Raw genomic sequence first — 13,237 nt, forward strand, 5'->3', positions numbered from 1 at the left:
TTATTAATTCAAGCAGAACTGCAGGTTTGCAAGGCTGTAAAAATGTAACACAAGCAATAGGCTTTGCTTCAAAAGGAATACCAATATCAGGATGTTTTGCTAAATCATAACTAGAATTTGATTAGACCACACCTTACAGAAGTATATGCAATTCTGGTAACCATGCTATAGAATTAATATCAAGAGACTGCAAAGACGATTGACAGTGATGATGCCAGAAGTATACAGATAGATATAATCAGGGATATATAAAGTGAGCAGACTGAGATTCTCTCTCTGGGGAGATTAAAGGAGACAGAGCTGATTTAATACAGGTCTTTTGCAATGACAAAGCGACAATGTCTCCATTTGCATGGGAGAGCTGTCGAATTGCAAACATCACATCAGTAGTTCCTTAAGCCCTCCCCAAAAGAGTCAATGCTTTTTTAGAAAAGGCACTAGGTACATTTACGGAGAAGCTAGACAGAATGAGGAAGAGAACAATTTATTACAATTATAAACATAGGTGAGGAAAGATGGAAGGAAGCTTGAGTGGAACAGTAGCATGGACTGACTGGGCTGAATGGCCTGTTTCTTTGCATTATATCCTATGAAATTCTATGACCATGCCCAGCAATGCAGCCTGACTAAGGTAAAACAGAAGAGGGCATTCCTGATCTGGTAGCTCAGCTACTCAAGGATCAATTCACTCAAGGTCAGTTACCTAGAACTTTAATGTGAGCAGTATAAATGGAGATGATAATCTAAACCGTCACAGGCAAGTCCAGTACAAATAGAAATGAAACCCAACAATTAGGTTTGATCATTCACCATCTAAATGTTGATCTTCCAGTCCAAATATTATGTTTTTAATCCCTCCTTAAAACGGCAGCACGTTATCCAAGGTACAGAGTAGATAAAGTAATGTTGAAGCTGGATAAATTCAAAAGTAATCTGCAGTAACAATATTTCAGAGAGCAAGCAGTTAGTCTACGAGATAGGCTTGCTGGTGAGACTGGGAAACGGTTTGTATTGATTCATTCAGATGTAAATCAGATAGATCTCTTGCTGAAAATACCATTCTGCAATAAAAGTAATCTCCTCCCTGGTAATGCTCATTCCTGAAACAATATCAGTAAAGCAGATGATGTGGTCATTATCTCATAGTTGCTTGTGGGAGTGAGATACCACATTTCCTACATTACAGAAGTAATTACACTTCAAAAATGCATTTATGCGGCTGCAAAGAATTTTCTGATGGTGTAAAGGAGTTGTACAAGTGCAAGAATTTCTTTTTATTTCAGACATGTTGCTGTCAGTGTCGGATATAGAAAACAATGATTTCAGAGCAACGATTCTCAGATCTCTCTCCCACAAAGGCTTTCCTTAGGCCAAGTCTGGCTCTGTTGTCAACTAATTGAAAGAGATTAATTGTCATCGTCAGATTGCATGATGTTCCAGGAATGATGGGAGAAGGCAAAGAAATGAACCTTGATTTTGTGTCATCCAGCATTCCCTGTGGCTCATTGCCTCCACAGATTCCCGGAGCGGATAGGCAGCATATCTGGCTTATTTCACAAACAATTTCACAGGATTCAGGACAACCTCAACAAGATGGACTAGGCATTACATTGATATGGCAGCGATGGATCAAATCAACAGAGTCCACCCGAAAGGATCACTGCATGAAAAATAAGGAGTCCTTCACTTCCAATTAGAGGCAAAGACATGATTGAATGGCAACAAGAAACAGATGACAAGCCAATAGACTAAAAGACATGAGCATCAATCATGAATTCATGTGCCGAGTGTCCCAGTGGAGTACATGTTAAAGGTTTGTTCAGTATTGCTCCACTAACCACGTATAAACACGTGCAATGGGCTTTGCTCTCAATCCCTTGGGGGGTGTTGGGGGGAGGGGGGGGGGGGGCTGGAAATTGCTGGGAAGACACGGAATGAGAGTTTTGGGGGGAATAATTCACTTTGGCTTTCCTCTCTTGGGCTTTGATGGAGATATGCTGCATTCACAGAGCTACCTCGGCTCAAAAGAGCACATGCAGTTTATTCTTAAGCTAAAGATCAGTTTGTCTGCATTATTGACAACTCCTCTTTCCTTCCTCTAACCTTGTTCTATCCTGAGGCATGATTACCATGAGGCTGCTTTGAGATAGCGCCTAGCAATGAAGTAGGACATTGTAACCTGTGTCAATAGTTGAATCAGGTGTATGGGAGAATAGGAGGTGGTATCTAATCCAGAGGAGCAACAGGAGTGATGCACTTCAGGAAGACCAACAAGATTGAGAATTAGACAATTGAGGATAATATACTGAGAAATGTCAATGATGAAGGATACCTGCAAGCCTACAACCACCACTGTCTCCCCACCTTCAAATGGCATCTAATATCACAGACTGTGCCAAGCACATCCCGAAATAATGGGACCGAGATTACGGTCAGGAAGCACTCAAGCTTTGAAGCCTCAGTTTATGACATAAGCTGATCATGGAACACATTATTCTTAGAATCATAGAGTGCAGAAGCAGGCCATTCAGCCCATCGAGTCCACACTAGCCCTCCGAACAGCATCCCAACCAGACCATCCCCACAATTCCCAGGGCCAATCCACCTAACCTGCACATCTTTGGATTGTGGGAAGAAATCCAGACAGACATGGGGACAATGTGCAAACTCCACACACACGCCCCAGGCTGGAATCGAACACAGGTCCCTGGCGTCGTGAGGTAGCAGAGCTAACCACTGAGCCACCATGCCCCGCCCCATACTTCATGCTTCGAAGTTTCTCATCATGCGTTCACAGAAACCCATGTGGGCTGATTATTATGCTTATGCTGGGCAAAATTAAGAACAAAATTAAATAAGATTTATAATATCAAGAGAAAGCAAGATTGAAATTCTATGAATGGAACCATGCAAAGTATATTCATGGCATGTTTCCAACTTATAATTTTAAAATAGAGTCAGTACTCTTCAGTGCTGGACAATGGCAGTGTTAGAAACGTGATGCACTATATAGTTGAATAACTTGGCTTCAGCTAATGCACCACTCAGGCCAGCCATTGGAGAACCTTGATTTTTTTTTTAAAAAGTGCTGGCCAACAGTAATCAGCACTTTTTCGTTTTTATCACGTCGACTGCACCTTAAACATTACTCGCCTATTCTCTCCTCTCTATAGCACTCTGAAACAAGTCGATAAATAACATCAAGTAGGATCAATACTAAATTATGTGCATTCTGTTGTCTGGAAACAATGTAGCCACAGAAGCAGAAATTACAATCATTGACCACTTCTATTATCTTGAGGGCAGAACAAATTGCTTATTGGAATGAGGTTACACAAAAGCAACATCAGATTGTGCGATCTCCTCTCCATGTTATTAACAGCAGAGGAGATGTGATCTCATCTCACTCCTGCACAGTTACTACTTATGCTTCACAGAAAATTGCAAAATAAAATTAATCAGTCCACCATTCATTGTAATTGTTTCAATCCAGTTTTTAATTAATAAAAGGGAGAGTGTCAAGTCTTTGCACAAAACACTAACTGCATTGCACTTGTTACCATTTTAGTAAAAAGTGGAAGATTTGGAATGCGAACCATTGAAAAAAAATGCTGGATCCACACAACAGCTCAGTCAGTATCTGTTGAGAGAATGGATGGATTCAACACTCCTCCAGAAAAGGACAGAAAGAGAATGCTGAGGCATCTGCTCTCTCTTGCCATGGCTTTTTGTACACACCCTGGATTGTTGCCATCTGAAGTGCTGTGTTTCTGGCCTTATTTGCCATGGATTACATGGCCCAGTGCAACAACCCTGTGACTTTAAAAGATGTATTTTGTCCTGGGCTTTTGTTTTGTGAAGAGGGGTTTTTAATGCAGAGGATCAGAGCAGTCTATAAAAAGATAAACAACTTGCAAGCCTTGTTTTATTTTAAAAATTGGAACAATAAAAGCAGCTTGAATGGGTGTGGCTGAGGTCCCACAGAACCAGAATTTTTTTTGCTTTAGGTTTGAGCAGGTGCTATTGGGGTTGTGAAGAAATGGAAGCTGTTTTGCTCCCCCCTCTCAGTTACTGCCAACAGTTGGGAGTTCTCTGCCTGCTATGAGAGTTGCATATGAAACACACAATCTGCTTTCTGAATTGGCCTATTCCAAGGATGCACTTATGGGATGTTACTATATTGGAACAATTAATTAGTAATAGTTTCTGTGCCTATTGTTAAGCTTTCCAATAGAGTTAAGTTATTCCAATTCCTTCTTTCTTTTGCTGTATTTAAACTACAATGTATAAAGGAAGTGTATTTTATTTTTAAAAAAACCCAAGGCTTCACAAGTTGTTTATCTTCTCAGACAGTTTGTCACCTCTGCATTAAAACCCTGCTTCAAAAACACAAGACCAGAACAAAATACATCTGTCAAATCACACCCAGAATATGAAGGCAATTCTAGGAATGACTGAAAGGAGGTCACTAAAGGGAGGGGTCCACAAGTGTCATTGCTCTCTCCTTTCTCCATCCACCACCTTGTTTTTGTCTTCACCGCTGCAATGACCAGGTTAAACTTCCTGGTTTGGAGGTCAGAGCTCCAGCTCCAAATGCTATATTGGCATTCAGCAACTTCCATTCATTAGACGCTCACCCACTTCGTACATGTCACGGGAACCATCGAAGGCTAACCACTCCAGCAAGTGGTTACAGCCACAGAAGGAGCGAGTGTTCACATCAGCGCCTGTGAAATCAATGAATCCGACTATGGGTTCATACTGAACTCTATGGGTACAGTTACCAAGAGGTGTGCAGAGACTGCCTTCTGGAGTTGTCACAGACTCACAGAAGTATTACGGTGCCAAAGCGGTTCCATTGGGTCCATCATGTCTGTGTCAGCAAGTTAAATAAACATCATTGCTTAGTGTCATTCCCTGCCTTCCACCCCCCTCACACAGTTGCATGTTTTTTTTTAAAATCCACAAAAACATCCAATGCTCCCTTGAATGAAATTGAACCTCCCTCTGCCTCATCTCCCCCCCAGTGCATTTCATACCAGAACTTCTCATTGAGCGAGGAAGTTTCTCCTCACTTCACCCTTGCTTCCTTTGCAGATCACTTTGAATCTATTGATGTGGGTCGACATGTTTCATGTATTGATTTATCAGTTCCTTCCCTCAGTTCAGCAGGTGCGCTCATCTCACCCAATTACAATTCTTCCCGGATCTGTGCTGTTGATTGTTAGCCACCCTGCAGCCCCTGCTGAATGATCAATACAGTCATCCAAACCCACTCAAACCATGACACAAAGCACAGACTGCACCAACTGCAGGATTTTGGCTCCTACAACACAAAAACCCAGTGCAGCATGTTCATTCGGTTATTTCATGTGGTAGCAACCTATAAAAATGTCCCCAAATTCTCAAGCTTGAGAATGTAAACATATAAATGCAAGCTGTACAAGTGTACCATTTTATCACAGAGTCCTTGATATAAAATTAAATGCTTTTGGAATTCCACGATGGCTATAATGTAAACTAACACAGAAGCCGTTATACATTAGCAATAACTTACAGTCAGGAGATGAATGAGCACTCATTCTGTTGTTGATGAACCTGCACTTGATGCATGAACAGCTCAACACCAAAACACTTAAGTGCACCTCACGACACACTCCACTGAGAAAATAATAACTGCGGTTGACAACGTCCTTGCTCGAAACGCGACACTCCCAATCAAATATCAAATCTCACCTTGGTATTCTAAAAGGGGCATCAATATGGTCATTCTAAATGGCAAAACCAGCTTGTTTAATCACTTAGTTACTCCAGAATCCTGGAGATGGGGCAGGCTACTGCAGATATCATTCAGGGTTGTGTGTCTGGGCAGCTCTGAGATGACAGAGGTGGGGGAAGAGACATGGGTAGGAGCAGGCTGCAGGTGGAACAGTGAACACGTCTCTCTTCTCAGCGACCCACTAGGATGGGAGAAAATGCTCCCTCAGCTCTGGGCTCGAGGCCAGAATTCGAGCCTGAAATCACAAGGTTGAGGTTTCAAGTCCCATGAAATAAAGCGCCTGTCTACCAAACTGCCCAAGGTGACACACCAGTGCAGTGCTGAGGGTGTACTACATTGCCAGAGCTACAGACCTCAAGTGTAGAACAGATGACCTGGTCATTATTTTACCATCGTTTGTGGGAATTTGCTCTCCCTATACAGATTTGTCATCTGACCTGTGAACATCTGTACTTATGAACAGCTAATTTTTATTATCTCTGTATTGCATTCCGACTTGCACATCAAGGCGACTTACAAATGCATGCAGGACCAGAACCCAGTGTTAACCCAAGGACTGCCTGTATTAAAAGTGACTCTAAAAGCAGTTATTCATTTGCCAGCATGTGGCTGGAGTGGGTAAAGAGTGGAGCTGGGAAAAGCACAGCAGGTCAAGCAAAAGAGCAGGAAGTCGTCGTTTCAGGTCGGAACCTTTCATCAGTCCTGAAATATCGACTCCTCTGATGCTCCCTGACCTACTGTGCTTTTTCCAGCTCCACACTTTATCGACTCTGACTCTCCAGCATCTGCAGTCCTCACTACCTCCAAGTTGGTGATGCAAAACACAGTGACAAAGTAAGTTCATTCTCTCTGCACTTCAACAAGACCTCATTTGTTTTCCCAGAAAGACAGAATAAAAATCTGACATGGATACAAAAGGCCACACTTTCAACAAGCACGAGATAATCTTGGTAAGGTTGTTAGCCAAACCAGTTGTGTGCTGTGCTATTGCCTCGAGCACAATTCAAACTTTGTCTTATCATAGAAGTGGGTTTGAGTTGCTCACCTGTCCCCTCCTTGCCCACCTGGTCAGGGGTTTAAGGCAGACATGGATGGCCAGCTCCTACTCTTGTACAACAACTCTCGGCTGGAAATGGCACAGGGACATGTTCCACAAGCTACTTCAGGTAATAATGCATCCTCTGGACTTAGCTTTATTCAGCAGATTGCATGTGACAGAACTTCATTATTCATGATGGTACCAAGCTGAAGCACACAATGCAAAATGCTGGAAGTTTCCCAAGCCCAGCTTAAACAATTCATTTGAATCTTTGGATACCCTGTCAAATATTAAATAACTTATACAAAATTAAAGTAACATACTGTTTCTTTGTCTTTCTTATCCCTTTCCTTCCCATTGCTGAAAGCATCCACTGGCTAAGAGCCATCAGTTGTGCGTCCCCTTCGATAGTCCCAGTCAGCAGGCCTCCTGGCTGTGAACATTACAGCTGAGGCCCAATTCGACACACACCTGGCATCTTAGAGTTGCTTCTGTAAGTTCCAGCAGGGTTTGCTGGCGAGTGATCAGGAGAGGGAGAGTCATTCCCAAAACCCAGGGCAACGCTGGTTCAACTGCAAGCTGTCAGAAAGCAGCATTGCAGCTGATGACAGGCCTCAAACGTAGACCTCGGGATGACTCTCTGCAACAAACGAAATCTCAATCCTGTCGTTACCCCTGAGCAACTGGACAGTCTCTGTTTTAATTTCAACTTGGTTGGATAAGTTCCAAATGACTTACAACAGGTCCCCAATATCAACTGAGGAAGGGTCACTTGACCCGAAATGTTATCTGATTTCTCTCCACAGGTGCGGCCAGACTTGCTGAGCTTTTCCAGCAATTTCTGGTTTTGTTTCAATATTTGTACATTTGGTTGGACTGGGAAAAAGACACCTTTGGTGCTGAACCAAGTCCTATTGCTCAACCTACTTCAGGCAGACAATAATCCTTACTCCAAAGTGGCACAGGCCCATGCCCACAAGACCCATCCCCTCCGAACAAAGCTGACCCCTGACAGCCAAGAGTCCGTAGATATCAGGAAACAGGTGGGGGCAACCCAGCTTATCTTCCATAGGATTCTTAAAAGCAAAGGAAATTTTCAGCTTGGGATGGATTAGACTCCAGATCTGAGAGGAGACAGCTTGATATCTAACCGATTCTACTCGAATCGAAAGTCAAAGCTAGTATTTGATATGACATTGTAAAGAAATCACACAACAGTTCACAATGGCAGATGTGAGGTATTCTATCCATAGTATAGCAGTGCAGCAGTAATTGACTACGCATCAGGCATTGTAGAGCACTTTTAAAGTGCACAACACAAAATGCCCCACTTTCACTCAGGGTCGAACATGCCTTTATACCAAGTTTTGAACATTATTAAAGATTACACCACGACTAAACACAACCGCCAGTCAGTAACTACCTTATACTGGACATCCTTTTGGAGAAATTGATCAGCGTAGATCTTCAATAATTCTGTAATGGAATTCAATTGCCATTGTTCTTTAAAAAAGTGCTTAATACATGCAAAATAAATTCCAGTGCAATATGAAGGAAGCAAGCTATACAATGACTCCCAGAACGTGGTTTTGTTAGCATAGTTTAATTACAATTGGTGGTTTGTTATCCATACTGAATAAACACCCTAATGAAAATACTCAAGAATAATAAATTTTCAATTAATCATTAATTAAGTCTGTGAATATACAAGAAATGCCTGTAGTAAGTGTGCAGATGCTCACACATTTGAATTCCAGTCTATGTAAATTTGAATTACAAATACACAATGGGAACCTGCATTGGTCTATAGATAATATAAATTAATTTCAGTTCTATCAATCACACACGAGCAATTTTTGCATTCCAAATTTAATATTTTTGCTTTTCACGCTATGTATTCCTGCATTATTTTCTGTCTGCATGTTTGATTGTTTCATTGAGCAGTTTGTGCTCTTGTAAATGTCCTTGTTGTTTTCTGTGCAGTGTTGGGCTTCCTTGAGCTACAAAGCATGTAAAATCCATGAAACATATTGCATGGATGCTCCAGGCATTTAGAAAGACTTCACTAAAGCCAAGAATATTAAGTGGGAACGCGCCAGAGGTCTTCAAGGGGATGAAGAGTTTCAATAGTGGAAAATCTAATGAGATTGTTTCTACCGGTTGTTGACAAGATTATGAGAACGCATAAATGTAAGGTAGTTACAGAAGTGATTAATGAGGGCATTAGAAAACAAAAATCTCTTTACACAGAGGGTGGTCAAAAAGTAAAAATCTCTCACACAAGCCATTGTTGAAGCCAAGAACTAGATGGTTGATTGAAGGAGGGGAATACAGGAGGGTTTGGACATTAAGCAAATGCATTGAATTAGACAGCAAGGAGATGGCATCAATTACCAGCATTAAGGCAAAGGCTGTATTTGTCGAACAATATGACTAAATTGCAAATATATCTTCCCGCAATTATGTTCTCCCTCCTTCTGGTATCGCCCCTGCACTGATCCAATCAGAACTTGTTGCATTATACTCCATCCAATGCAGCCTCTCTTGGGACATTGTAACTATTGTGTCGATGCTTAGCTTTGAGAGGTGTGTGTTTCCCTAGTTTCTTTTAGAGAGAGACTGGGGGACAGGTATCAAGCAGTATATTATAAGATAAACAACTTGTGAGGTATTGGGTTTTTTTAAAAAAGTTGGAACAATAGAAGTCACCTGAGCAGGTGTGGTTAAGCTCTGTCTGACCCAGAAATTTTAGTTCGCTTGCAGCAGTTGTTGCTGGGGTCTCTGCAGAGATGGAAGGCAGTGAATCTCTCCTGGCTGCTATACTCTCTTTCTCTGAATTGTCTTTTGATGTTCTTTCCTCCTGGCTTGGAGAAGTACATGTGAGACAAGCTGTTTTACGTATGTGCTGTTTTGCCAAGGGTGTATTTATCAGATGTTAATTAGTAATAGTTACTGTGTCTAGCATTCTGTTAAAGTTTTTCAGCAGAGTTAAGTTATTCCAAGTTCTTTCTTTTTTTATATTTTAACTGTAGTGTTTGTAGGGAAACAAGTTTTGCTTAACAGAGTAGTTTGGCCAATCAAACTGCATCTAGAACACAGCACATGACATTTACCTTTACAATGAGAAAACGTTAGGGTTAAGGCTACTTTCTTAGTGTATTTTGAGGGGGTCTGGTCTAGTCCATAACACTGCAACTATTGACAATCCTCTGTCCCACTGTGCAATTCACCTCAACACCCGAATGAAGTTTCGGTGCCAGTGACAGTATTGGGGTTTTGGTTTCACTTTGGCAGTAAGCTAATCTTTATAAAACACTCAACACAATGTCAACAAATGGCACCCTGATGCTTCAACATAATATCCTCATCATGGAAATTTTAACATGTTTTTTCTCTAGTTCAAGACAAAATTACGATTTGACTGAAGTATATTTTTCCCCTCAAAACCAGCAAACCACACAGATTAGATTCCCTACAGTGTGGAAACAGGCCCTTCAGCCCAACCAGTCCACACCGACTCTCCGAAGAGTAACCCACCCAGACCCATTTCCCTCTGACTAATGCACCTAACACTATGGCCAATTCAACATGGCCAATTCAACATGGCCAATTCAACATGGCCAATTCAACATGGCCAATTCACCTAACCTGCACATCTTTGGGCTTCTGGAAAATAAATAACACTGCTTCCAAACTTCAGACTTGTAACAACTCATGATCCACAAACACAGGTAAACAATTAAAATACAAGCAATGCTTTGGTGCAGTAATTTATTTTGAAGCCAGTTCTTCTGTATATTAAATGAACTTCAAAATTCCCTGAATATTAAAATAACCAAATAAAAGCAAAATAGTGCACATGCCGGAAATCTGAAATAAACACTAATGCTGGAGAAACTCAGCAGGTCAAGCAACACCTATGGAGACAGGGAAACAGTTCTGACATTTCAAGTCTAGTATGACTCTTCTCCAAATCTACTCAAACCACCGCTTGCATCAGATGCTAGGAGGTTCACGGGCAGATCTCAGCGGAACATTCTACAGATTCCTGGGAGATCAGAAACTCTGAAGGTTGAGACACAGAATGTATCCTAAAAGTATGTAATGTGATGGGCATCGCAGCTCTATGAACAGTCTCTCTTCAGGTCACCAACAACTCGCTCTCAACAAATACACACTTTTTGCCTGTTACACAGTTAAGATCTTTGCTGTCCCACCAGGTGTTAGAAGTAGATTCCATCATAACCTGCAAGTGGGAATTGGAAAAGGAAATCCTTGCAAGTTGAGAGAGAAAAAGAGCAAGGTTATTGGACAAGTGGTAAAGCTTTTTCAAAGAGCTGGGTTAAGCCTAACAGTCTCTTTTCACACTGTTATTCAATGATTTTTTGCATTTACATAAGTTTTTGAATGATGTGTCACCCTGCCTATTTCATCTCTGACCAAGGGGTCACAACCAGAGTGCAAACACAAAAGGCCAAGGCTTTCAAAGTGAAGACACAAGTCCCTGGGAGAGAAATGCCTGGGGGAGTGTGGAGAGAAATGCCTGGGGGAGTGTGGAAAGAAATGCATGGGGGAGTGTGGAGAGAAATGCATGGGGGAGTGTGGAGAGAAATGCATGGGGGGGTTGGAGGGGGTGTGTGTGGAGAGAAATGCATGGGGGGGTTGGAGAGGGGGGTGTGTGGAGAGAAATGCATGGGGGGGTTGGAGAGAAATGCATAGGGGGGTTGGAGAGGGGGGTGTGTGGAGAGAAATGCATGGGAGGTGTTGGAGAGGGGGGTGTGTGGAGAGAAATGCATGGGGGGGGGGTTTGGGAGAGGGGGGGTTGGAGAGAAATGCATGGGGGAGTTGGAGAGAGAGAGAGAAATGCATGGGTGTGTGTGGAGAGAGAAATGCATGGGGGGGGTGTGGAGAGAGAAATGCATGGGGGGGGTGTGGAGAGAGAAATGCATGGGGGGGGGTGTGGAGAGAAATACACAAACCTGTATTTCCCTAGTGCCCTACTTAGTAGCTGGTAATGTTCGCAGTTTCACGGGATGAGATGTTAGGGGGCCACTTGCTGTGCGGTATTCTGCCCACATCTGTGTATCCGAGCTGAGGAAGGAAGGAGGGGGGGGGGGTGGTGCTGATGTTCACCCTACCCAAGGACGGCGTTTTGTGATTAAATGAAAGTGACACCCACCCCCTTTTTTCAAATCAGTTGTATCCAGCGGCCAAAGTATATAAAGGCACCCGGGGTGGGCGGGGGAGATGATGAAATTAACAAAGCGATACGGAGGAAGCTGCGACGCTATTTCTAAACGTGTTAAGCACCTCACACCGATGGCAGTCAGGAATATTCTCAGCAACACTCCCGGGGAGGGAAGCTGGACCGAATCCACAAGAAAATGTCGCATTTGCATCCAAATTCTGCCGGAAAATCTAGCTGATTCTCTCTCAGACCCCCGCCGCAAAGTGACAGTATCACCGGTTGCTCAGGCTCCAAACATAAAGCTTTTGTAAAAAAAAATATTAAAAAGACATCACCCCAGCACCACAAATGCCTGCGATATTAACCTTCTCCTTTCTCCAATGCTCACCCCCGACACATATATCAAATTTAAAACAAAATCCAGAGTTCGGAAAGGCAAAACAAAAAGGGTGGAATTCAATATAAATGTCCTTACCAGATCCGTGTGTGAATCTTCTTGCAGAGATGATTTCTGACCAATTTCAGGGCAAAGCATAAACGCGAGCGTCTTTACAATGTAATAAATAAATACACCAGAAACAGAAGGGCTTGTTGCAAAGGGCGGGGGCTGAGAGGGTCTTGCTGGCTTTTCTTGCGAGCTCCCGTGAGCGGATTGCTGTGTTCAGTGATAGACCCCCCTCCCCGTGGGTTGCTTTTACCGCAGCGAATACTGCGCTGGCTGCTGCCCTATTACTGCAGTCAGAACAGCAGCGACACTAGCGGCTGCTCCTGCTCTCTCTGTCTGCTCAGAGACACACACCAACCCCGTACTCTCTGTGACAAGTCACACACCCACTCTCACCGCAGAGTCATCACCCACATGGGGGGGGGGGGATTCTCGTTTTTCGAACTGTTTTCAAAAGTGAAACAGCCACCCCAACAGCCCTGTATTTAGATTGTGTTTTTAAAATGAATAAATATTTTATTTTTGTTTCCAATTTTCTGTTGGGAGGATGTTATTTTGTCAGCTGCCTCCACCTTTTCGGGTGGCGGATTCCAAATCAGAACTCACTGTTTCTCAGGAAACTTCTCACCTTGCCGCTTGACAACGCCAAGCCTTGAGAGTGATGTTATAGAGTCAAACAGCACCCTTCGCTCATCACACGAGGTTCGCTGAACTGAATAGTCCCATTTGCCAGCACTTGACCCATATCCCTCTGCAGGTTTCCTATCCAGATTCCATTTGAAATGC

The 13,237-nt window shown here is 42.8% G+C and overlaps 1 protein-coding gene across 4 annotated transcripts in view; it reads right to left on the bottom strand.

Annotated features, from left to right (window-relative positions):
- The window catches only part of nrcama (neuronal cell adhesion molecule a), a 419,288-nt gene extending 406,561 nt beyond the window's left edge, over positions 1–12,727 (bottom strand). For all 4 annotated transcript variants that reach the window (XM_087997474.1, XM_087997473.1, XM_087997476.1 and 1 more), the window contains exon 1: positions 12,482–12,727. The gene's annotated coding sequence lies outside the window, so the exon portion shown is untranslated. The remainder of the gene's footprint in view (positions 1–12,481) is intronic.
- Positions 12,728–13,237: the final 510 nt, after the last annotated feature.

This window comes from Chiloscyllium plagiosum, unplaced genomic scaffold (genome assembly GCF_037043375.1).
Source record: "Chiloscyllium plagiosum isolate Xiang-an unplaced genomic scaffold, Cpla_swu_hap1 HiC_scaffold_19, whole genome shotgun sequence".
Classification (NCBI taxonomy): domain Eukaryota; kingdom Metazoa; phylum Chordata; class Chondrichthyes; order Orectolobiformes; family Hemiscylliidae; genus Chiloscyllium; species Chiloscyllium plagiosum.